The sequence below is a fragment of the Stigmatopora argus genome, chromosome 15 (assembly GCF_051989625.1).
Source record: "Stigmatopora argus isolate UIUO_Sarg chromosome 15, RoL_Sarg_1.0, whole genome shotgun sequence".
NCBI lineage: Eukaryota > Metazoa > Chordata > Actinopteri > Syngnathiformes > Syngnathidae > Stigmatopora > Stigmatopora argus.
Genome location: NC_135401.1, coordinates 4,969,917 through 4,994,018, shown reverse-complemented (window position 1 = coordinate 4,994,018; position 24,102 = coordinate 4,969,917). Strand labels below are relative to the sequence as shown.

At 40.6% G+C, this 24,102-nt stretch overlaps 1 protein-coding gene and 1 long non-coding RNA gene across 14 annotated transcripts in view; one reads left to right on the top strand and one right to left on the bottom strand.

The window, feature by feature from the left end:
* Positions 1–21,811, bottom strand: part of myt1lb (myelin transcription factor 1-like, b) — a 97,865-nt gene extending 76,054 nt beyond the window's left edge. For 4 of the 11 annotated variants that reach the window (XM_077620488.1, XM_077620477.1, XM_077620484.1 and 1 more), the window contains exons 1-4: positions 21,673–21,810; positions 20,512–20,676; positions 13,774–13,890; positions 13,284–13,525 (exon numbers count right to left, since the gene is read on the bottom strand). The gene's annotated coding sequence lies outside the window, so the exon portion shown is untranslated. Of the gene's footprint in view, positions 1–13,283; positions 13,568–13,773; positions 14,173–20,511; positions 20,677–21,672 lie in introns of those variants that run through there. The other 7 variants (XM_077620486.1, XM_077620487.1, XM_077620478.1 and 4 more) reach the window with 6 other exon arrangements.
* The window catches only part of LOC144089535 (uncharacterized), a 37,015-nt gene continuing 26,536 nt past the window's right edge, over positions 13,624–24,102 (top strand). The window contains exon 1 of one of the 3 annotated variants that reach the window (XR_013305095.1): positions 13,624–13,715. This is a non-coding gene — a long non-coding RNA (uncharacterized LOC144089535). Of the gene's footprint in view, positions 13,928–24,102 lie in introns of all 3 variants that reach the window. The other 2 variants (XR_013305097.1, XR_013305096.1) reach the window with 2 other exon arrangements.

Below are 24,102 nucleotides of genomic sequence, written 5' to 3'. Positions count from 1 at the left end.
GGCCATAATTGAGGAATGACGACTGAGAGCAACCGGGGAGCTCCGTCTATTGGCTATGTCTTGTGAAAAGAGGTTAAAGCAGAAAGTTCAAACCTACAATGAGTCATTTTGGCTCAGGCATATCTCTAAAGATTGCTGCGTGGGAAAAAAAAAACTGTACACAATGCAAAAAAGTGTGATGGTTTGAGGGCATCAACAATGGAGAAGAAAAACAAAAATACAGTACAGTGGTACCTCTACTTACAAATTTATTTGGTTCCAGAAGATTCTGGCCAACTTTGAAGTAGAAGGATATTTTACATGGATTGAGAAAAAATCTTCCATTATTTTTAATACTAGCCTCTAAAAATGATAAAATTATAAATTTTGTATGAATATGTATGCATGTTATTGAAGAGGAGAAGCAAATTATTTATTTATTGAATAAAAATGCAAAGGCATTTTTCAATGGAGTGGAATGGCAAGTGGCAGCTGAGTAAACATACATAAACACGCATGTAAGCACACAACTCAACAACTTCAAATTATGTAAGGCACACTCAGAAAAAAAAATTCAAGAAACAACTCCGCAAAGAACAAAAGGCACACCAATCAGGAACTCACCGACACCCGAAGCTGATCCGCCATTGTCTCATAAAAGATGAAAAACATAAACGGGACTTTTGGTCGGATGATTGCGCTCAAACTCTGGCCGTGACATATTTTACGTATCTTGGTACAAAATGGTTCCCCCTTTACGTAATCCTGAATTTCTAGATGCAGAAGCATTCATAAGTAGAGGTACCACTGTAATATTATTATTATTATGGCGTAAGATAGTAGCACTGTCCGAACAGACTTGTACTAAGACACTTGGAAAAATATCCATGATCTCAAACTACCACTCAGACAGGATCCTCTAGGGAACCTAGCAGTGACTCATTGAAATGGTCACAGAACGCACACACGGGCACACACATTCAGAGCAGCCAGGTTGTCAGATAGAATCAGAACGCGGCCCAAGAAGCACTGTTGACAGGTGTGCCCCGCCAGTCACGCAAACACCAGCCAGCCATGTCCTCCAACCCAATGCCAAACAGAGGGATCACATGATAATGGACGATGGTGCACTGTATGTTTGTTTGGTGAATGAGGATTAGATTAGAGGCTGCATATTTGGTCAAAGTACACATGCGTGTCTGTTGTCAGCTATTGTGTACTGCAGACAGTGGCGATAACAGCTATTTTTTCTTTTTTAATGCATGTGGCATTTGCACTGAACTATAGAGTGTAAAGGAAGCATCCTTACAGGCGGGATAATGAGTGTGAGCAGAGGTAATCAAAAAAACGTCAATACATGTAAACAAGGCCGGAGAATAACCAATGGAGAATAATTGTGCGTAGGATTAACCTGTTAAACTAGTCTTCGTTTAGCTCAGACGCACAAAGCGTGATTGGAGTCACCCAATTTTCTGGATAACAGCGTTTGCACATTCCGAGAGCGGAATAGCAACCCGAATGGGATGCATTTTGGGAAGAAAAAAAAGCAGCAATACCAATTGTTGTTGTTTTTGCCTTTTTCTACCTGCAAAACTGTCACTGCTTCATCGTAATTAGAATGGCATATGCTGAAAGTGTGCAACAAATCATTTGATTGTTATTAGATGAGCGCACAGGCACGTGCGATGCATTTAAACACGCGAACAGATGGGAAAGCAAGATCTTGCATGCACACAGGCATCCACATAACAGCCACCCACACCCTAGCACATTAACACACGCACACACGCATACCCGCCGACAAATGCAACCCACTCTCTTGCCTCTAAGCAGTCTAGTCCAGCTACTACAAAGCCCACCAAGAGGTCTCTGCAGATCAAATAATCATTCCTTTCCATCTGTTTCCATTTCTCTACATTAGCTTTGTTGAGGCGCCCTACAGACCACGTTAAGAAGTGCCGCTGCCATGGATAAAATAATGATTGTGCTCTCGAGCCTCTACTTCTCATTATCTCCATCTACAGCCAAAGCAAAAACATGCAGTAGGTACGGCACAGTTGCCCTTTTTGTACTTTTGCATCTTAATTGAGGTTATTACTATACAAGCATCGGTACTGATAGGGCACTAAAATGACGACATCAGTAGTGGATGTTGTCTCCAACCGCTGGTTGCCCTAACCAAGATGGCCGCCAGCTACATACACCATCGGAAAAAAAAGCTGCGCTTGTCGCTGTGGAAGGCTGGTAGTGGATGAGATGAACGATCATTAAGTAGCTGCTCGCCCTCCCATTTTAAATGGTTAGGACGTCCAAAGCTGTCAATGGCAAACTATGAGTTCATCAGAATTTGGCCAAGCCAAGATAGGGAATACTTTACATTCAAGTGATTAAGCAGTAATTTAGTGTTTCATCGGTATGGTATCCGCATCTTACTACACACCTAATTAGACCTAGTTATGATGTACATTTTTCATCTATGAACTATGTTTATATTATTATATGCAAGTGTTTATAAAAAAATATTCATCAGAATGTGTTTCTTGTGCCCTTCCATTGTAGCATATCATCTATATGGTTTTGTGATGTAGTTTAAGCATGATTTGGATAATGGAACGTGGTACGAGCATGTAGGCGGAATAGCAATGACTACTGTATTTTAGTTATGTAAACATTGTGACTTGGTAGAAGACATTTAAAGTCATTGTACAAAATAGATACAGAAAAGCAATAGCATTGGGTTTTCTTTCTCATTGGCTTACAACATCTATAAGGAAAAAACAAAGAGGTATTGCATTTTCATCGTATGGCTGCAGAACCTCAATTGGGACACATATCGATCAATATGTATAAATAGGAGGCATTGGAACAAGCAGATTAATTATTTTTGCCATCCTTTGAAATGATTGACAATATCTGAGAATCATATTGAATTGATATAAAATGTATTGCTGGGTGGGAAGGGGGCTTTAGTATGATAAAACGGGTGCTGGCCACACAGTAAGAGAGCTAATACAGAGATGATACATAATGTGGAAGGAAAATGAATTCATTAAATTCATAATATCACCAACTTCCTCTCGCAGTGAGAGGGGAGATGATATTAAGCCTGTGAGATGATGTGCCATCTTGCTCCTAAACTAAGGAAGAGGTTGGGGTATGTGCGGAGCAGAGAGGGATGAGGGGAGGGGGTGTTTTGTTCCTGTTATGCAAGATGGAAATGAGCAAAGCCACGCTTTGCTCTAGCCGTTCTATTTTGGAACGGCTCATATCAGAAAATGCTGGGACGAGCAGGAAAATTAGGTCACTTAGACGAGCGGGGCACTACCTTGATAGGGGAGACGAGGGCTGAGGCTAAAGAGCTAAGATGTGTAGCGCTCATAATTCAGGGTTGGGGTACACAGATTTTAACAGCGTGAACACCGAGCAGAAGAAAAAAAAGCAGCGCGCTAAACGAGACCCTGGCAGTGACCTGAATACATTGCGGCAATGAAAAGTGGGCGAGAATCCTCTTCTGACTGCACTGCTTCACATTCTTCTGTGCTTTGCAGTAGATCACACCGCACACTTTGACTTTCTTGTCTGTGGGTCGGATTCATTATGCATGGGAGAAGAGGGGTGCAATTGCTGAGGATTGGGGAGGGCTATGAGAAGCCAGGACACCCATCTTGTTACCAATAAATACAATATGCAATCCGACCCCCTCGTTAACTGCTGAACTGAGATGAGAGACGTAGAGAACATTTGCACGGCCACTCACGACTTATAGTCCATTTGAATCAATCAGAGCCCAGGGATGGCAAATCCAATTTGGTTGGCAAGGCACATTCATGCCAAGATGCCATGTGGGCCAAACCAAAAGTTAACTTACTGCCTTACTGACAATGACGGCGTTAGACATCCGATTCATCTTGAGTGGGAGTTGCGAATGAACGAACGTTGGTTTGAACGTCTACTTTTGCCAATGACAATGAAAGATGAGCATCCACAGCCAGTTTTAAGTCAATTAGGCTTTTATCGTTGTCAATGGGAGGCAATGAGTTCATTTTGCGTCAGTTCCTTCACATTTTAGGGTACTTACAGGTCACTTATAAATATTTGGATAATTTCCTATTGAATTTGGGGGAATTTCCAGGTGACTTCTTCTCGGGTTTAGGGCATTTTAAGGTTCTTTGTTAACTCACATTGACATTGACAACACTGTTTTGACCTTAGCGGGCAAAAGAATGAATGTGACTCCGGATAAGAAATGGTGCAAAGTCCAGTAGTTTACGCGATCGATCACAGAATGCACCAAATTCGGTTTTCCGGTAAAAAAAGAAAATAATTTGATTGTGTACGTAGTCGTAGAGTATTAAGGAGCTACAAAGTGCCTGTCAGTAAGAACAACCCCAAGGGCCAGATTGGACCACCTAGCGGCCTTTGGGTTGTCTGTTTGACACCCCTGATCTAGCAGGACAGGGGAACTCCTGCTAAGGAAGCCAGAAAACAATAAATATGCATGAAAGCAGCAATGGAGCAAAATGGCTCTGGGGGTAAGGCGAGATGCACGGGATTCTGGGAAGCAGAGATGCACAGAATTCTGGAAGACAGTTTGGTTGAGATAAAGGAGCTTGACAAAGGGAGCAAAGGGAGGACAAGCAATGCAAGGGTACATGAGGATAATCGTGTGCGTGCCTGTGTGCAAGTGTTTGTGTCTTGGAGGGACTTAGCGTGAAGGCTCAAAGGTGCCCTGTCATTTTATTTTTTTCTTTCTGAGGAGGTCTCCAGGTGGCAGGCAGGTGGCTGTGCTCTGGTTGAGTCATCTCTTGCACACTTTACTCACGAAAGATGCGCATCGGCTGGCCACGTGATTATGAAAGGATGCTTTCGAATACAGTGGTGCTTCTACTTACGAACGTTTCCACATACAACATATTCAGCTTGTGAAAATGGTACTTTAGAACACTTTGTTCCAAGAAAGAAAAATAAATGCAAGTCACAAAACGGGAAATGTAAAATCACCCTGCATCATATATTTAGAAGTGGACTCGCATAACAAGACACCCACGTGAAAAAAACTCTAAAAATGAGGTGGGGCGAACCCCCCCCACAAATTGACAGACTTAAAAGATTTATCTTAAACCTTTCCTTAGAAAAATAAAATAGAGAAACATTAAAAGCCCACAGCCAAGTCTGAAACCTCCCTTAAAAAATATCAACAGTGTCTCCGTTTCCGATGCCCTCTGGCAGTCTTTTCCAAACACTCTACCCCTTCTATGTGGTCAAGAAGAAAATAAGACCGACATTAAATCTCTCTTTACCAGATAATCTATGTTTCCACCCTCTTATGTGGTCACGAACTACGGGTTGTGACCAGAAGAACAAGCCTACGGACACAGGGGAGCCAAAATGAATTTCATCCGCAGAGTGCATTGGGTCTTCCTAAGAGATTTAACAAGTAGCTCAGTCTTATGAGCGAGGCTTAGAGTAGAAGAAATGACAAACACTCTGCATACAGAAGCTTGGTGTTGAGGTGCTCCTAGACACCGGGGACAAGCCAGAATCTTGGAGAGCCTATGGTCTGCATTTGTGGATGCGGAGCAGATGCGCCTGGGGGGAATTTCTACATCAACGTCATTATTTGGGAGTTTGGCAGAACACCTTGCACCGTGATCAACGTTTCTGTCTTGTCATGGGTGTATCTACGGCTGCATTATGTTCTATTCGAAAACGTTGCCTTTGTAATCTGCCTCATGTTGCTCTAAAAGAAGTAAATTCAGGCTATTGTTGCAATAATATTGTTTTCTCTGCTCAGCAAGCATGGAGTTGCACAGACACACGATTGACTTGGACACATAAACAAAAGAATAGGTAGAAAATAGAAGGCTTACTTTGTTGTCGGGCAATTTGACTGATAGGGAAGACTGAAAGCAATGGTGTCAAATGTACCAAAAGTTACGCAAAATGCGACTCCTTGCCTGGCATTGACAACAATAGATGTCCAGTTCCCTTAAACCTGCTGTGAATGATCATCCTTTACTTCCATTGACTGTGCCAGACGTCCAATCCATTTTAACTGCAACGGGCGAATAAAAGAATGTTTCCAAGTTACCTTTTTTGGCCAAAAATAAATTGGTCCAGCCCAGATGAGATCTCCATCACATGACACAAACCAAACTTTTGACACCCCTGACTTAAAGACTAAACTGTTCAAAATTCTTAGGTATGCTTTTTTTCAGGGAAATACAAATCAAACAAGCGTTCGGACGAAAGTGCAGTGTGCCTTTAATATTTATAAATCCATTGTATCTATGACTAGGTGCCAAGTGCTGTAAGCGCGCGGGCAGACATGCGCGCTTGTGTACACATGTGCCGGCCCATTTGCACATTGAATTCCATGCGTGCATGTGTGTGTGTGTTGCATGAGCCGTCAGTCCTAAAGAGGGACTGTGCTGCTGTCATGCAATGACACCTCTCATTTGCTGCTGTTCTGTGAAGCGGAGCTGAAGGCAGAGGTCAGGCCACCCTCACAGAGACGCGTCGGCTCAGAGCACATCATGTCTGCCTGGCTGCCTCCTCCCAGTGCTGTCACAGGGGTCTCGCATACAGAAATGAAGAAGACACACGCCCTTACAGACTCACGCTTGACCAAACCACCTATAGACAACTTTTTCCGACTGCAAAGCGCACAAGCCAAAGAACGCACAATGAAAGGGAAATATATACAGTGGTGCCTCTATTTACAAATGTGTTAATCTACAAAATGTCAAGGTTACAAAAAGCCTCAATGGGAATTTTTCTTCCAGGAGACGAAAGAAATTCAATTTCATTACAAAATACAAACAAAAACAAAAAAATCCAATCGAACATCCTCCGAAACTAAAATTTATTTTGAAATTGGCATGATAGACTTATGGTAAAGTAATAATTAATAATGAAGAGGGAACAACAGATGAAAAAGGCATCTATTGATGTAACAGAGGTTTTTTTTATAACTAGAGCCTAAAAAAATGCAAGATAAGCGAGTGGCGGTCAGAGTGAGAAAAATAAGGCCCACGCCCAACCAAACTACAAAAAAGGGTGACTTATAGTCCAGAAAATACAGTATTTCTCTTCTTGTTAATTCCCCCAAAAAGTTTGTACAATAAACGCCTCAGCAGACTAGACGGCAGAACACAGGCATTATAGTTGTATTTCAAATTGTCTGTTTCATTGTCTGTGACAATATTAATGTGATCATAGGAATCATTTCTTCCATTGTCTATAACAAGAAGCACTCTGAATGGTGACTGAAACAAATACAGCACACTCTAATGCCCTCTTTAGTCGGTTCGCAGTCTGGATTCTATTCATTCACGTTCTTTGCTAAAATCATTGATTTGCCCCGAATGCATATGCAAACACGAGCTTCGAGTGGATTTCCGTCACAATAAGAAATCTGTTTAATTTATGCAAGATCATTTAATATTGACATATTATGAGTTTTAGATCATTATTAACATGCACACACAGAAGCTATTATTGCAATGGTTGTTGTGTCAGATGTGCTTGCAGTAAACGCTGCCATTTGAGCTCATGATCCTTTTAAACTAATTCACAATTGCGCATCTTTACTGAGGGTGTGGTTAACAGCACTTTCACTTTACAGATCCAAAGATGCAGAGTCTTCTTCTGCTTACATTTTTAATGCTATTACAGACAATCCAAGGTTCACAACAACTTCAAAGGCACAAATTGAAAACCTCATTAGCTAGGATTTCCTGTCCATCATCCAGCTGTTTGTATTATTCTCCAACCTAGTTGTGCCCCCTCACCCCCCCAAAAAAACTGCCTCTCCCACACTATAAACCTCTCCTTCCGACTATTCTCGTCAAGCGTCTCTTCGTCTGGACCGCTGCAGCATGCCGTAATCAATCCCCCATCATACATTGTGATATTCACCCAATGTTGCCGTCGTGACGGGGAGAGCGATCAAAAGTGACAAATCAGATTTATGGAGCAAGCGTAAATAAGGAGCTTGTGACCTCTCCAATTGCCATGTTGAATAATGGATGTCTGTTTAGTAATCATTGGCTAATATCACAGCATTTGCACTTGAGTGGCCAAGCTGAGAACCCAAGAGACATGGAGACCAATATGGGCAATGCGGTACGTATGATTCCTAATTCATCTTGAATGGGTTTCCCATATGATATCTCATCAATGTATTTTCCCCTCTCAAATAGCGTAAATTGAAAATGGGAACAAGAGAACACAACATTTCCTAAATAGAATTGAACTGCATGCCTGTGAAGCCCCCTTCCTTTTTTTCTAACATGGATTGAATCGGCGAGCTTCTGTTCATTCTAAAATAAAAAGTAAATATAATGGCTTGACAACAACTCAAGCAGCCTCGAGGTCGGCGCTTTGATGATATCATTGCGACACTCAAAACGGCGACTCAGGTGCTCTTTACAACAATCTTCAAAATGCGCTTGGGTTTCCAATGGGAAAAGGCTAAACCGGGTTATGAAAATCCTTATTTACAGCTGCCTGGCTGTGTGAAGTGGGTCACGGCAGCTTCTGACATGGAATGAGTCCCCTTACACACTCTTTAATAGTTTTCTTTTCAGCGGCACCCGAGGCAAAAGATACCAAAACTATTTTTTCACTCCTATTTAGCAAGAAAGCCCCAAATAGTACGTGTCAAGTTTGCAACAAACATCTCGGCGCATCCATCAAAAGCATGTAAATATCAGCGGCAGACATTGTTTTGCCACTGGGACAAATGAGAATTGAAAGAAGGCTTTATTTCATCCTTCAAAATATTGCCAATACTCTTCAGGTTGACTGAATGCTGGATCTTATCCAGGTGACTTTGTAAAAAAGAGCTCATCAGCCATGTAATAATAGCCAACCCTTCAAACTCACATTCACCGCAAGTGGGAATGGGATCCATGCAGAAGTAGTACCTCATCAGGTAGCAGTTTAGCTTATCTCTTAGCCAATTCAATTACGTAGGGCTTGTTCCCTGATTTCAATGCCAACGACAGACATTTTAAACTCACCAAGTACCTTGTCAAAAGACACACTCACTTACAATGCTCTACAAATTTGGTACACAAGTCACAATGAAATCACAAAATATTTAGTTATCGTTTTCCAGACCATTATTGGTCTTGCTACATTTGTTTACATGGACTTTGGGGTTGTAATGACAATCTGTTAAGTTGAACTGCCTCTTTTGAGTGCTGGCCACAATATGGTTGATTTAACAAACATCAATAAAGATTGTTTTTCTTTTAAAACTAACAAAAAAATCCCAACTTTGGACCATTTCATATTTAAGATGTTTGGGTTTCAATAGATGCAATACTCTGCTGCACTGTAAAATGTTTTTCATTCATTCAGTCATTCATTTTCCCTGATGCTTATCCTCACAAGGGTCGCAGGTGGTGCTGTAGCCTATCCCAGGAAGCTGGGCTTACCCTAAATCAGACAATTGAAGGATGCAAAGAGCCAGACAACCATTCATGCTCACCCTCAAACTCGAAGGTACATTTTAGTCCACAATAAGCCTAGCATGCATGTTTTTGGGGTATGGAAGGAAACCAGAGTACCCAGAGAAAACCCACACAGGCCCAGGGAGAACATTCAAACCCCACACAGGAAGGTCGGAACCCGCCGGTTATTGCACACTCCATCTCAGAACTCTGAGGCAAACGCGCAAACCACTCTTCCACCAGGCCGACTTGTTAAATGTTGATCTTGTTTTTTAGAGGAAATCGTCAAACCAATTTAAGTATAGAAATTGCCTTTCAGCCATGCAGTTCTAGAACCATCGTAAAAAGCAACCCACCTAATTAAAAAGATTTGACGGTGCCATTAAAGACTGAGGATTAACAGCCTTTTAAAGGCACTTTTGGGCTGATCTTGCAGTGTCCCTAATATTTCGGTCAGCGACTGTACAGTATATTGTGGAGAGGCTGCGAGTGGCGTGTAGGATAGCCTTGTCCCTGAGGGTGATGGATATTGGTGGGAGGCTGTTATGCCACAAGGTGAAAGTGTCCATTTATCAGCCCCACTTCCACCACTGTGGCTTTCCCATTACCAACGCACTTCATGCAGCCTGATTGGTTTTTAATTGGCCTGCCCGCCAGGAGATAGATCATGTTTTCCCCGTGGAGAGTCACGGAGGTGTGTGTGCAGGGTGGTGTACTCCCATGCCATCTCTGGAGGAATACCCACATCAGAATTCCACTGATCTTATGATACAATTGGAGGGCAGGTTAGATGCAAGGATCGCCAACCAATGACCTGCGATGATTGTCCACTTAAATTTTGTCATTGCCTCATACTGGATGAAATTCCATGATTATGACTTAAGATTGTCTGAGAAGGTACATACGCTCTAAAATAATAGCCAATACTCTTTGCAAACGTCGTCATTTGGTGCTGGCTATTAATGATGAATACAGTGAGAAAAAAGAATAAAATATCCTGTAGTAATGTCTAAAAGTTTTTGTTTTGTCTTTTTAAAGTTTAGTCACATTTATATACAATAGCCGTATTAAATGGTTTGGCCTTCCCTCAAATAGGAGAACATTTTAGCCGGCTGAGATCTTAAGCGCAAAAGCAAGGCTTTTTTAAAAGCAATGTTGCTTAAATTGTAATCATTTGTAATTGCTGTATAAGGTTGTTTCTTAGTATGGATAGAAGTAAACACTGTAGAGTTCACTAATGAAGGTGGTTTAATTAATGGCTGCGATATATCAATCGTTGCGAGAAGATTTCTGTGAAGGACACTAGAGCGGGCACATCTCACGCTGAGCAGACATCAGTATTGACATTGTGTCTGCTCAGATGGATCCATCCTCGCTCTGCCCTTGCCCGACCACGTCATTGAGAAGACTGGGAGAGCCAGTTGATTCCCCAGGTATCTTCTCAAATATTCACAAGGGTCTTCTAAAGCAGACCTTGTGCCGAGGTCAACCAATGGTCATTCAATGACCACGACCTGATGCAGGTGTATGTTAAATGTTGACTTATATAATGTCATAATATTAAATCAAATACTGGGCGGAAATTTAAAAAGAACTGCATGATCTGTGGGACGCGTTAATAATGTAGAAAAAGAATAAGAAATGATTTATGAATGAAACGTCAGCATTTTTAATCAGTCATATTGACTCTTGAAGTTAATATTAAAAGTATGACAAATCCTTCAATAAAAAGCTATGAGCTAATCCAGAAAAAAATGCAATCCCTCCGAGAAAAATAACGTATGGTAAACATTGTTCACAATTTAGGTATTTTTTTAAAGAAAAATATCTTTTCATATTACTGAGGTTTTTTTGGACACGGGCTCATCTTTCGCAGTCGCGGTGGAGCCTTTCCTAGCGGACTATACACAGGCTAACCCATGAACTATGTAACCAATTTCAAGGCACATTTAGACAAGCAAGCAAGCATCCACATTCAAATTCAGAACCTTACACATTTTTTAGCACAAAGCGAACATGCAAACCCCACACGGGGACGCTGGAGTCTGGGTTTGAACCCTTGATCTCCCAACTGTGAGGCGGACCTCCTACCATGCCATATCTGGATTTGAAAGCAAAGCATATGGACAAAATACATTGAGTGATGCTATAGTATGTCTGGTATTTTCCTTAATATATATTCAATGTCAAACTCCTATTTCCGCTATTGTAGTAGACAGAAGAGATGACAAAAAAAATGTCCATTTCATAAGAAGTACATGATTAATGGTAATTTACGGGGGAGGTGTTGTTCAAATACAATTGGCCATAATCTTAAATTTGCTATCCCCTACATTTCGTTGACATGTTGAAGAAAGATGAGTTTTCTAAAAGTCCTTTGGGAATGACCCAAACACTCAAGCGAAACCAAATAAAAATAAATAAAATAAAAACAGTTTTTCCATGTGAAAATGAGCACACTACATATAATGTAAATCTAAGGCTAATGAATGTATGCGACATCGACACAAGACGAGAAGCACAACCACCCGCTGCTAGTCTGCATGCAGGGGATCCCCGGGAGGCTTTTTGCAATTCATTAGGCTGCCGTGGACGGAGTGGAGTGGACTCACTTGTTCCTAACCTGCCAGGCTCGAGTGAAAAGCGTCACTCATTAAACTCGATTCCCTGTCTGATCGAACTCTATTTGGATACAAATGTTTAACACAAATGATAAAGCTCCGAGAGGGGCAGTAAGGATTTATTAAACCTATTGCAGCTCTGAGCAGACAGACAATTGCGCCAGGCCGGAGTGAGACGCGCACACGGGAGGCGAGGGTGCTTAGGGGTCCCCCATAATGTTGCTCTCAGCACAGGCAGGGTAGCGTGATTTCCCTCTCTAATTTAATCACTGTGGCCTGTCTTCCTGTCCGCCGCAAAAGCACATCAGGCGCTGTGTGCTGCTTCCCAACAACCCATTCTGTGCACCCACCACTAACAAGCAAAACATTACCAGGGGAGGAAGACACCAAAGAACACAGTATCACTTTATGCCAAGTCAGCGGTCCCCATAATGTTGACAACGGAAGAAAAAGAGGCTCAATTAAACAATATTGTTTCTTTGTTTTCAAAAGTAGCGTCACACAAATGCCTTTTGGTACCCAGTTAGTTGACTTAAGAATGTATCAAAGTTGATATTGTAGTAATAGTGTAATTGCCAAAGGAAATTCTAGACATTTAAATGCAGTTACAAATTCCCACCACAGTAATAAGATCTTCAAGCTTTAACGAGAAAACACAAATTAGCTTACATTGTTTTTCTTTCCAGAACAAAACGTGTGCAGCACTCCACCGTTAGAGTCCAACATACAGCACATATACACACTTGAAATTCTGTATTCTTTGGCAATATAAGATCCATTGACGTTACCCATATTCCTTGACATTTCTGAGTTTGCCGAATTCACAACTGCTTCCAGCCTATCAAACAATGTTCTCGCACTTTCACAGAACTCGGATGACAACAGCCAAACAAAATGTCATTCATAAAAATACCATCCAAAAACATCCCATTCGCATCAGCCTAGAAATATTCCGTTAGCCACCGTAGCAACACAAAATTTCCAAAACAAACTTTACATGTGTACTGACTCAAATCATACGGTCAATTCAGATCATTCCAACAACAGGGTAAGCAAACATGAATTTACCAAAAGAACTCCATTGCAAGTAATATTCTACCAACTACTTTAGCTGTATGCCCTTCCCTCATAAATATAAATAGCGAATCCCTCTGCAACATAAGCCAAGTACTGCTTTTTTTAAAGAAAGCAACCACATCCCAAACAAGTACACATGACCTACCGGGTGCAGTCTTCTGTCAACTTTTTGTGCTTCCTCTGGATTCCGAGAGCCTTCCCTTGACTTGTCCCCCAATTCATGTGCTCACTGCAAACTTCTGCTCCCGCATTGCATGCAAACTCATTTTCACGACTTCACTGAGGACTTGGAATGTGAGGAGGCAGAGTGGAGACGGAGACAGGATGACAGAGGGATGGACGAGTGGAGATAATGCTTGGAAGGCTGGCAACCAATGGGCCTGGAGCCTAATGGAAAAAGGGAATCGGGACACGCCAATGAGGCACAGCCTGGAGAGAGAGAGCGAGCGAGCGAGCAAGAGAGAGAGAGAAGAGTGAAAGGGAAGCTGGGATGGAGAGAGCGCATTTGGGAGGAGACGGTGTCAGTCAGCCTGCCGAAGAGAAAGATGAGAGCTTCACATAGCCAATGTGCATGGAGGTGAGCCAGCGTTGAAGAAAAGGCAGGAAAGGAATGAAGGAAGAAGGAAGGGACTTACCCGACTTACTCCGGTTAGCCGCATCCTTCCATCCACTGCCTGGTAGACTCCACAAACACAAACCCCCTCCTCAGCGATAGAGGCGCACGCCACACTGCTGCCCAGACTAACCAATAGCTGAAACAACAAAGGGAAGGATTGCCAAAGATGCCTGGTATACCCTAAAGCAATTCTGCCTGGGTGTATGTGTGTGTATGTGTGTGTGTGCGGCTCTGCTCGTGTGCGTCAGGAAGCGAGTGCGTGTGCGAGCATGTGTTTTCTCTGAGGAGGAGGAGGTGGAGGAGGGGGAGGAGGAGCAGGGATGTGAGTTGAAACCCCAAATGCTCCCTCTCTGCTTCGCTTCCCTCTCCCTCCTTGTTCTGTGGATGTGGCTCTCTCTGTACACTGTGCAATGTATGTCCTCCAACACGGTATCTTCTCCCTCCCTCCTTTCTTTCTTCCATCCCTCCATTCGCTCTCCCTTGCTCCTCTGGCTGCTAATGTGCCCTCCCTTCTCCCTCTTATACATATATTTAGGGCTGCAGACTGTCTGCTACCGGAGTCTGCTCTTCCCACGGGCCCTGAGAAGGGGGAGGAGGGCGGTCGGGGAGGGATGGAGGGATGGAGGGAGGGAGCAGACAAGAGAAGATGGTGGTGGTGGTGGTGGTTCTTATGTGAAATGCATTTAATACATTTTGCCGTGTCCTTAATGGGGCACTCGCACATTGTGATTATTTTTCAAGCATTTGCTGCACTTAATAGAGATGAACACTGAGTAGCATCTTGCTAATCATTAAGGCTTTCTTACCCAGTTTCGGCAGGGTGAATAAAGAGGACATGATAAATGAGTTTTTGGGAAAGGCTGCAGTTGTATTGTGCTAGGGTGTCGTATTAAAACTGTTCAGAAGAAGCTCTAACCAATTGAAAGCTTTGGAAATTCCTGGATTTGGAAAAAAATGTTTGTGCAAACCTTAAGAGTTCGCAATGGAATCATCCGCGATGATCGTTGTGTGCTTGGTGGATTTATTTGTGAGAGTTCTTATCTATTTACTTTTCTTAACATGTGCAGCTGCTTCGACGCGGAAAATGGGAGTCCCGTTTTCTTTTTCGTTTTAATGTCCCAGGTGGGAGTTTAGTGTACTCCCATTTTGGGAGTTGATATTGTTTTCTATTTTAGGAGACAGCAGAGGCTCTGCCGTGGGTAACCTTTTGTTTATATTGTATTTTATTTTATTTATTTATTTATTTGGGCACAGATGACCGGTTGGCACGTCTACCTCGGTCACAGAGTCCTGGCTTGAGATCCGAGTGTTTTGCATTGGCGTGCGTGGGTTTTCGGCGGGTAGGTGTGAATGATTCTTTTACAAAACAGTTTAAATTTGAGACATAATATTTAAAAAATATATTATTATTTTTTTCCACTGGGATTGCCTCCAAATCCAATAGCAAAAGAATCCTCTAATTTATCTACAATGTATTAATTACTACTACTATAACTCTTTTTGTTGTTTTTTTCTTGGTGTACACAAACGAGAAAGTTGGTAGTTACTATATTACTGCAACAGAAAATGTACATTGATGTGATGGAACTTATTTGTCTACATATGTAATGTGATAAAATAATTAAATTCCTGCTTTAGCAGCCTAAATAGAGCATACATTTGTCACATTTCTTAGTGAGCAAAAGAGGTGCTAATTTATCCATTGGCCTGGTCTGGAGGGGCACACTATCGTAGTGGCTTTTTATTGGGTAAATTTCAATGTGGTCAAGACCAAAATAACATTTTCAAATATATTTCTTTCGACTTTCGATCATACCAATCAACATGGACTTTCTTTTGATCTTCCTCAAGATAAAATTTAAAAAAATCCAATGAAATGGAATGCACTGTATTTTTTGAACAGAACAAAAACAAACAGCTATTTGCAACAATTCTGCCAGGCGGTTGAGGAAGACATGATAACTACTCTGGTGGGTTGGGACACAGACAGCCTCTAGGCATCCGATCGTGTATTAGTAAATTCCACTTCTTGTTTAGCTATGTTAACGCCAATTCAGCACAATTAATTCATTGTTAAACTAATAAACAAAGGCTGAAGCATGTCCATAAAAAATATGCAGTTAAGACCAGTTCAATTCACCGGCTCAGTACAAAAATCTAAGGAAATCCTTATGATCACACACTTGAAAATGCAGGATTACATGAGATTTGGCAAATCCAAATCAAATGCATTGATAAAACTACTAATAAAATAAATATTTCATGCATTGCTGATCCTTTGTACGCTCAATGGCCATGTGCCAGCCATTGGAATGTTTAAAAACTAGCATAATAATATGTCGACTGGGTTAAAAAATGATGCCTGCAAATGACATTAACGTACGTCTACAAAGCTCAAAATATCTCTGCACCAATCAAATTCTCCCAAATCACGTTAAACCACCAAGCAGCTCAAATTATCTGCTTTTTTTGTGTTTCTCCATCAATTCCTTTCTTCAAGGACATCACTTATCTATAGTATCAGAAAAGCAGATTTCCAAAAAGTGCAGCCAACATTACAACGGTATGAAAATCAAGACGTGCTCCTCTTTAGGCTAGAGCACAAAAAAGGAGCCCTACATGTTAGTTTGAAATGTGATTTTTTTTCCGTGGCTTTAAAAAAAACATATTTAAGTGAGACAAGTTTAGTCTATTTCACAGTTTATGTATGCATAGTGCACACTGTTGTTCCAAGAGTGGAGAGAAAATGAAGGATGAGATAGCTGCAGGGGGGGGACAGAGGGAAAGAGATGTTATTGAGGTTAGATATGTGGATGTTCTCAGAGTAAAGAGCAAGTTGCCGGAGAGGAGGAGGAGGAGAAAGTGCTATCTGGGACTGGAGATGATAGCGTGGGAGAAGGTGAAGACTTGTTGTTCACTGGGACTGAGGGAGATGAGCTGCTGGGAGAAAAGGCAAAGCGGAAAGAGTCAAACCTTAAGGGAGCTGCGTTGGGTGGGACTAAGAGAGAAGAGGGAAAACGAGCTTTTCACCTTACGTTAACTTTCCCTTCCATGAGTCTTGGATGTGTGTGTGTGTGTGTGTTTGTGTGAGTATGGGTGGGGGCTTTGGAATGGAATGACAAATGTGATAGGAAATAACAGAGCGTGCACACACACTCAGGCATTGATTGGATTAATATATTACTGCCATCACAATGGAATGCTGTCATTGTGAAGAGCAGCCCGAGTGGGAAGGCACTTCTCTTCATGTGATTCGAACCCTAATAAGAAGCTCTTCATGGCCTCCACTTTCACTCTTTAACCTTGTGACATAACAGAGTCAAAAAGAGGCAACTAAAAATAGTCTACTCCAAAAATGTAACATGTATCATTAATTATCATGGCTTTCTCAAATGGTGGCTCTTTCATTTTTTTAGGGAGGTTTTACCAGGAATGAGGAGTTCTAATTCAAAATTAGATGGCTTAAAGGGCCAGATTTCAATTCAAATCATTTTTTAAAAATCCAATTATAGTTTGAAAACTTAATACAAGTCGGAGTTTATGTCTTATAGTTTTATTTCTATTATATACTGGTGGTAAAATTAGTCAAATTTGTTTCCCAAGGTATAGGTTAATGACTAAGGATGTTAATTTAAGGAATCTTTTGCATTACATCATGAATTGGTCAATAAATGTATTACTAATTTAAACGATTAAACATGTTTTGGTCGCACGTTTGAGTATTTTTTCACATAGTTGGTGAAAGTTTACAGGGAATAATGAACTCCATTCGTAAAATAGCCTGACAGAGTGTAGAAACATGCAATTACAGACCCACTGCGCTGTTTCCACCAACTCCAAAATGTCAAACAAAGTTACCAACTAGCCTCTAGTAACTTAAAATGGGTTTGAACAATAGGCTTAGTGCGTGGGCTGCAACAAGAATTCAGAAGAAAATCGTGCAGAACACCACCCACTTAACTATATCTCTATCGACAATCAAGAGTCTCGACCCAGAGCCACAAGTCTGCTATCAGACATGGACTGACCCATGGAGGCAGTATTGTGCCACGGGGAGGAAGAAAAAAAAAGTTGAAGAAGCTACAATAGCTCTTATCACTACGGTGGCAATTTATCGCCAAAATTCCAAGTCGTTTCTGTTAGGATGAACGACTTGGAAGAAAAGTTTACAATGTTTGATACCTGCCGGAGACGTCCGTCTTAACCTGGCAACCCAATAAGTATTCTCAAAGTATGTACTGTATATGACACGAAGATATCTACTACCATTAGATGTGAATATTTCTGTAAGTGTTCACCAATAAACAATCTTTTGAAGTCAGGAAACAGTTGGAGTTTGCTTTTTGAGCGGGTATAATTTGGATCCAAGTCACAGCCACGGATCCAATTTCTTGAACGCACAAAAGACGAATTTTGATCTGAAATATCAATCACGTTTAACATACAAGGACACCGTAGGATAATTGGTCAGCAGGATCTTTCGAGACCTCCAATAATCGAAAGTTTGCTGACTTCATTTGACAGGGATGAATCAAGTGACCTTACTTAATGTCTCACCAATTTTCCATACTATTTAAAACGACTCAATCTTGTCAAAAATGATTCCAAAATCAATTGCAAAGTCTCTTATATTCTGCTTCAGTGAAATCCCCCCTTTTAGGGTCATAATTTTGTAATAGCCCTATTCAAACTGCATGAACAAAGTAAATTTAGCACTTTTCTCAAAATCAGGTGACTGTGAGACACATGCAAAAATATGCGATGGGGAAATTCCTTGTATTTTTTCTTTTAAATTGGCCATTAGCCCTATACATCTTTTTAAACAAAGTACACAATTTTCACGACTATAAGGCGCACTTAAAAGTCTTGAATTTTCTCCAAAATAGACAGGGCGCCTTATAATCCAGGGTGCTTTATATATGGAAAAAAATGAAAATGTGTCATTCATTGAGGGTGCGCCTTATAATGCGGTGCGCCTTATAGTCGTGAAAATACGGTATATTTGATATCCCAGCCAATAGGCGTGCACATAGTAATTGAGGGAGTCAATCCATCCACTGTGCGCCATCCGAAAAGTACCCACACGCAAACGTGCTTATGCAAATTCAAAAGCATCCAAATGAGAACAAAGGCATGGCATGAGTATAAACAAGAGGGCATACATAAACATTACATGTTGATGGATTATGCAGGCACACGCACATATTCAAGCGTCGATACACACCTACACAGGCGCATACCCACGCACACACCCCCTCTGATCCTAGGTACCTTATTCTTAGATGTAAAACCTTGCATGCTTTCACACTCTTTTTTTTTTACCCCGCCCCCCCAAATCCATGGCATATGACCTTCTGTGGGACAGATAAAGAATGTGCTTATCAGTCATGCAAATGAGGCTGAATTCATTTTCCACAACAGATGGCCCCATAGATAATGATGATGGAGGAGAGAAAATTAAATGTCTCTCGCTCTGTGACCATGGCAACCGTGCCTCTGCGGCGTAATATCAATAATAAGTGTGCCGCATAATAAGGTTGTCAGTCCTGCGAGTCAAACTGTTCCGTGATGGGACGGGGCAAGTGGGGTGATGCCGCGCTCAAAGTTTAGTTGAGTCTGTCGAGCATGGTGGAAGGTTGGGCCATTTTGCTCAATTCTTAGCCGGTTCCATTTTTACACGGATCGATTGGTCTATAAAAGTAACGCAGATACATGCTGCAAATTAGACTCTCGGGATTAATCAGAAAAGGAGTACATTTGTGACTGGAATTGGTGGATTTTCATGTCATTAACTAATAATCTAAGAGTGAAAGTTGGTCAATACAAGAAGTATAAAAAGCTATCTTGTGTGTGTTCAAATGATTCATTCATTGTACAAAACTGTAAAAACATCAACTACTGACATGAAAATAAAAAGTTAATCGGTGTGTATCTCTATATATCGATATATGTATAGTATATAGATAGATATACATCGTGTGAATAAAGGTGCTAACTTACTGGGTGCCAAAATACTTACTAAACTCTGTTATTGTATATTCCTATTTTGTAGGAATTATGCTATTTTACTCTTTGACGATTCCCCAACAAGTGCACCTTTTCATGAGAAACGTGATGGAAACACTTATTACAGTTTTAAGGACCTTTTCAAACACTAAAAATACTAACGCAGTCTCTTTGAAACATATCTTTCGTTGTACGTACCGTGTGCGGTCGATTGGTCGCCGGTTGATTGGTCGCCGGTCGATTGGTCGCCGTCTTTTGGTCGCCGTCTTTTGGTCGCCAGTCTTTTGGTCGCCGTCTTTTGGTCGCCAGTCTTTTGGTCGCCAGTCTTTTGGCCACCCCGACCGCGACAACGGACAATTTTCTTAATTTAAGACAATCACAACAGCAAAGTTGTCTTTGTCGTAAATTAAGTTTGTTTTAGGATTCATCCAGTTTCTTAATTTAGTGTTTTTCATTCAATTTCCTTCTTGTTGGCACCCACGGAATGAGGAATTATTCCATTAATTAGGAAAGAATAAATGATACATTTGATGGCAAGATGTTTTCAAGCTACTTTTTCCACATTTTTTTCCCCCAACTAATTGCTGCAGGCATTTTTCCCACCAGGGGGTCCCAACAATTTAGTTGGGGAGTGTGCATGAGAGATTGTGAGTGTTTGTCTTTCATATAATGACACATTGCTTATCACAGTTGACTGGCTACCATCAATTTGAATTTGAAACGGCAACTTTGAGATCAAACGAGTACATACCGCATTTTTGCATAATAACTGAGGTATCATGTGGCCTTTTCTCCCTTTGTCAGTCTCGTAGCTCATTGCTTGTCCATCACTCTTCCTCCTGCATGCAGTGCACTCTGGCCCCCCTCTCTTCCTCTCTTCGTGTCTGCCAGCCAGCCAGACGCTCTCAATATAGCCCTGCTCATAAACACACAGACGGAGGGAAGAGGTAGCAAGAGAGTGAGAGAAAGGCTCCTGTGACAGTAATAAAAATGAGTGAGGGGCCGGAGAGAGATAGAATTGGGTGGTGAACAAGTGGGAGGAGAGAAGGCAGCAGGAGAGGACACATTCCTCTGTAGAGAAGCCTTAAGAGTGAGTCAGTGAGATGATGAGAGAGTGAGAGACAGCGGTATTGAGCGTGGCTGGGAGTTAACCCTTCAATGTTGTTCATTTTGCAAGGTCAAGAATAATATTTTAGTCATTGTCCGTATCAATGATTGAAACACAAATTCATTAATGGCCTGTTTGACATGTTATTGAGCCTTTTTTCTTAATCAATGTTTCAAAGGAGAGGAGACACAGAAAGATAGTCAAGTATTTTTGAAGCATGGCTGTTTCTAACCAGATGTGAATAATGGATGTAATGGGAGAGACTGCAGTCACACACACATTGTCAATCTGCAAAACAACAAGTACAAGCTGATGAGAGGATTTCAACTGAAAAGTGGAGGGGCTTTATCACTGATAAAGTTGGATATACACATAATTATGGTCTAATTTGAGATTAAGTCCCCCTTTCAGACAAGGAAGGATGTCCATTTTAATGTAGGGCAAAAAATGATGTATATTACAATATTTGCTTATGCTAGATTGGCAGATATCACAATCCTCTCCATTATTTCTCTCTCTTTCCTTGTTACAGAGCACATCTAATTGGTAAACATTCTCTCTACTACAGTTACAGATATTAACTGATTTAGTTTAGTCAAATTGTAGGCATTGTGGCCATTTAAAACTAAATGAATACACACAGAGCACATGTGATTGGTAAACATTCTCTCTTTTGGCCAAGATATAAACTGCATTTATTTTTATTAAATTGTAGGCCTTGTGGCCATTAAAAATAAAATAAATACACACAATATGTGGTAATATAATGCTTTCAAAGTGAGGTAAACAGGGACTTTAGCTCACCTTTGTTATTTCTGTTGGATTTCTTTTGAGATTTCTCCAAACAATTGCACAATGTTGTTGATTGCAGTCAGGTGGTGTTGTTTGAGCAGAAACCTCATTGGTTGAACTGTCTGTGCTGGGCTGGACTTTCTGCACAGCCATGCTGGCATCTACAGCAATGGGATTGTAAAAAAAAATAGTAATAACAATAAAATGTAAAAAAAAAAAAAAAAGGACAGGCCATGTCAATCAAATAGTTTTGAACACCTACTGTGCACTAAAAAATAAAATAAAAATTAATATAAAATAGAAATAAAAAATACAGGATGAAATAAGTTCTAATCTAAAAAAATCTAAATCTAATATATATGTATATATAAAATATGTAGTTTGTTTATATATATATATATATATTATATATATATATATATATAGTATATATATATATATATATATATATATATATATATATATATTATTTCCCTAATACAAGCTGAAATAAAGTTCTAATCTAAAAAAATCAAAATCTAATATGTATACATGTATGTGTATGTATATATATATATATATATATATATATATATATATATATATATATATATATATATAATAAGCATAAACAATTCTCTTTCACCATTATGTGGTGGTATCGGCGCCTTTTTTTTCTTCTTCCAAATTTGTATTAACTTTTAGCAGCCTGCAAGAGAGAGGAAGGTGCAAACGGCTGTGAGAGTGAACACAACGTAGTAGGCTAATTACCGGCTGCATGCTGGCTGGCAATCATAGCCTCTTTCCTCCTCACTTGTGTTCCCGCTTGCTCCTCCCACTTATTTTCATCTCCTGCAGTGTTCCGCCATCTCTTCCACTCCTTCAATGTTGCAGTTGCAGGGGGTCCAAGTAGATATGTGAAGATGAGGTGTGGATTTTGGCAAGACGGCCCACTGTGCAACTATCAAGGTAGATGTACAGGTTAGCTATCGGGCTTCTCGCTATCAAAAATTGTGAAAGCGATAAAACTGTTTTTTTTACCCTATAATGGGTTTAGAAAAAAATAAATCCCCCCATTTTTTTACTGTATTATCATTAGCAGTGAAGACCCATAGATTAACACCTCTGCCTGTGTGGATTTTGTATGTTCTCCTGGACCTGCGTGGGTTTTCTCCAGGTACTCCGGTACACTTTCACATCCACAAATTATTCATATTGTGTTTAATTATGGAGCCCGGCACGTCAAACATTCATAGTAGTGACCATTTAGCCCTTGTATTCTTTGAAATATTTTTTTGACTGTTTTAATAGAAAAGGACAATTTAGAGTGTCTTGTGCCTTGTGATTGGCTGGCCATGAATTTTGGGTGTATCCAGCTTGCTGCCCATAGTTGGCTGCGATAGGCTCCAGCACCCCCACAACCTTTGCGAAGAGCAGTACAGAAAGGAATGAAATAATGAATATTATTATTAGGAGTAAATTATTTAGTATTGACGTTTTTTTTCTAGACATTAGTATCAGTATTGCGGTATTGAATTCTAAGCTTTATTGTCATTGTACATAATACATATACTTATAAACATTATGCTGCAATGATATGCAATATCATTTTTGTATCGTGAAAATCTATTTATTACCACCAAATACAATGTTACGCTATCAATCTGTTTGCAGGCTGACCATCGTTTCTTTTTTATTTTTTGTATTTTTTGTATGTGCTTGAGTGGAATGCTGGCGTAGTTTGTTTTCATTCCCAATTGTTTGCTTGTTTGTTTGTGTGTTCACTTACTGTAGTTCTGCAGCTGAGCTAACAAGGCGCCATTTTTGCCCGGGTCAGTGGTAAGGTCCAATTAAAGCGTGTGATCAGCCAGAACACTTTAATGATGGTTTTGGTGTGGGACTTGAGCAGCTTACACAAAGAGGGGTGGCTTGCTGTGAGATGGCGTCTGCAGCAGGCTAGTGTTGTGCCCCAGTGGGTCCGCTGCAGACAGACAAAATTAGCCTTCCTCTTTTCCTGTCAGGACCAGAAGCGAGCCAGCCGCCCACAGCGGCTCTCTGCAGTAATGTTGATAACGGATGCTTCTGTGTGATGCTGGAATGCTGTTTTCAGACTACCATTTTTTTTTCATCCTCTATTTTATCTACCAATTAGCTCTGTTTGAGTCTGGAATCAGGCAGATTTACAAATACTATCTGATTATTCGTGGAGTTGAGGTATTTCTAACATTCTGTTTAACATATTTTGGCAAATTTAAAACCGCAGGTTATGTAACAATAAGCACTGTAGTCAGTACGGTACGGCATGTGGTGGCATGGATGACGGTATTAAACTAAATCCTAATAACAAATGCAATTCCTGACTTGGGAATGTGGAAATGACTATAGTAGTTTTGCTTTCTTTTTATCCTTATTGAATTTTTGGATGTGGATGAGAACACTAACGAGTAAGCATAACATATTTTT